Source organism: Nerophis lumbriciformis, linkage group LG02, assembly GCF_033978685.3.
Source record: "Nerophis lumbriciformis linkage group LG02, RoL_Nlum_v2.1, whole genome shotgun sequence".
NCBI classification, from domain to species: Eukaryota; Metazoa; Chordata; class Actinopteri; order Syngnathiformes; family Syngnathidae; genus Nerophis; species Nerophis lumbriciformis.
In genome coordinates this window covers 60,070,311-60,072,500 of record NC_084549.2, presented here as the reverse complement: position 1 = coordinate 60,072,500, position 2,190 = coordinate 60,070,311, and the positions used below count along the sequence as shown (strand labels likewise).

Sequence of the window (2,190 nt, the reverse complement as noted above, 5' to 3'; positions counted from 1 at the left end):
TTGGTATTTTGTTGTTCGTAAAAATGCTTAAAAAGAAAACAATAAATATAATCAAAGACAAAAACTTTGTGTTTTAGCTGTCAAAGTGTGTTATTATTACTTATCAATATATATTATTTTACCATCTTTTTGCTCTTTTTACTTACGGGCCAAAAAAAACTTCAGCTACTTAATTGTTTGGGCGATATATGGGATTGAATGTAACAGAATTGGTTACAGATATGGTATTAGTTTATTTGGAAAAGGAAAAGAGTAGGAAGAAACAGAGCTTATTTAATCCTACCCCTTTCCGTTTCATAGCAATTACTCACACATTTGTTTGTACTCAATCTGTATCAACAGATAAGTAAATAAATGAATAAAATGTTATTCACACAATCAGATGAATTAAAATGAGATTGTCTCATTTTTTTTTAATAAGGTTCAAGTAGTTTTATCAGTATCCTTCCTCCTTGTACTTTGTAAACACATTTGACACATTCTTAAACCGGATCACATCAAAAGATTGTTTCCAAATCCATTCTGTGATTTAATTCCACATACTGATGGTAAATGTGGTCAAAATAACCACATTTGATGCAAACGTTGTAGCACAGTGCACACAAACTTTCTAAAAAGGCTGATTAAGGCCACGCCCCCTGCACGCACTCCACATTCCTAAATCACATGCACGGATTACTGACTAAAATATTAAGGCCACACTACGCCAATAGTGTTCTGCAAGTCACCATTTTAATGCGTATGCTTAGTGAATAGTTCGCAGAATTCCTCCAGCTAAACTTGAAAGGGAAGTTTGTGTGGCATTGACCTGATATCAACTATAGGCCAGGGGGCCCAACTTTTCCAGTCATAGGGACAGGGGGCCCCCTCAAATATCAACACAGAATTTGTCATTTTAATCTTGATTTTAATCAATTATATAGCTAACCTACACACAATTTGCCAAATGCTATAGAAGCATGTGTTAAATCACAAACATTTGTATCAAGGCTTAGGTCAGGCTGATTACAAAAATAATTAATTTGAATTATACTGCATAAGAAGGGACTTGTAACATCTGATGTAAAATACATTTACAAAAAATTACAAATGGCTCATCTAATAATAAATATTATTGTGTGCTTTTTAGATGAACTAAACTAAAATATAATTGCAAATTGAAATGCAGCGTCACCACTTTAGTCATCATTTTTGCGCTTAATACGACGACTTTAGCTCCAGACTTCTTTTGTTTGCTATTTTCATTGCTGCCCCGAGTGGTGGAAACGTGTATGACAACTGAGTACCGCTACGGACCGCAGCTGAGAAACGGATGTTTTTTTTGAGAACCACTGCCGTTTATTTACGTTGATACAGGACCTTGGAAGAAATGGCACAAAGGGAAAAGAACGCACACGAAAAATAATACCTGTTGGCCCCGATGTGGTTGATTGATGAGCCTTTATTTGCCAAAAGGCCATTTGAAAGTACAGTTTTCTGTGACTTTATATCAATATTTGTGTCAGGCTTGCCCCTGACAGTTTGGTTGTGTTTGAGTTTTTCCTCTGTGTGTGTGTAGTATTTCCTGTCAGCGCTCTTGTTTTGGTTCTGTTTCCTGTTTGTCTCCCTGAGTGCTGTGTCCCCTCAGCTGTGGCTGATTGGCACCAGGCCACACCTGGTGTCAATCAGCCAGCTGCTATTTATACCTGCTCTACCCTCCAGTCACTGCTGGATTATTGTCATTGTCGCTAATACTTGTTGTCACTACTACCTGTCATAATACTTGTCGTTGTAGCTCTGTCTACTTTTGTTCACTCTGTTCATGTCATAGTTCCTTCGTGTCACGGTAAGTGTTTTTGTTTCTTGTCGACAGTTAGCCTTTTTGCTATTTTAGTTCATAGCCAAGTTTGTTCTCCGCCTTGTGCGCGCCTTTTGTTTGTACCCTTTTGTTTGTTTTTTTGCTATAGTGCTAAATTAAATCATGTTTTCTCGCTCAATGCCTGCCGTCTTCTCTGCATCTTGGGGTTCGTCACCAACAAACTCATCATATTTCTGTAAAAAAAAAAAAAAAATTCAATCAACAAATGTTAAAAATGATAATATTAATCCCAATCTCTGTTTTCACACTTGCGGGTCTTTTTTGTTGTGCTGCTCACACTCGACTCCATCAGTTGTGTTGCCATCTGCCAGCGTTTAGCCCCGCTTAGCCCA

At 37.3% G+C, this 2,190-nt stretch overlaps 1 protein-coding gene across 1 annotated transcript in view; it reads left to right on the top strand.

Annotated features, from left to right (window-relative positions):
• thumpd2 (THUMP domain containing 2) overlaps nt 1-356 on the top strand; it is a 10,217-nt gene extending 9,861 nt beyond the window's left edge. The window contains exon 11 of the mRNA XM_061965968.1: nt 1-356. This exon is cut by the window's left edge and continues 435 nt beyond it. The gene's annotated coding sequence lies outside the window, so the exon portion shown is untranslated.
• Nucleotides 357-2,190: the final 1,834 nt, after the last annotated feature.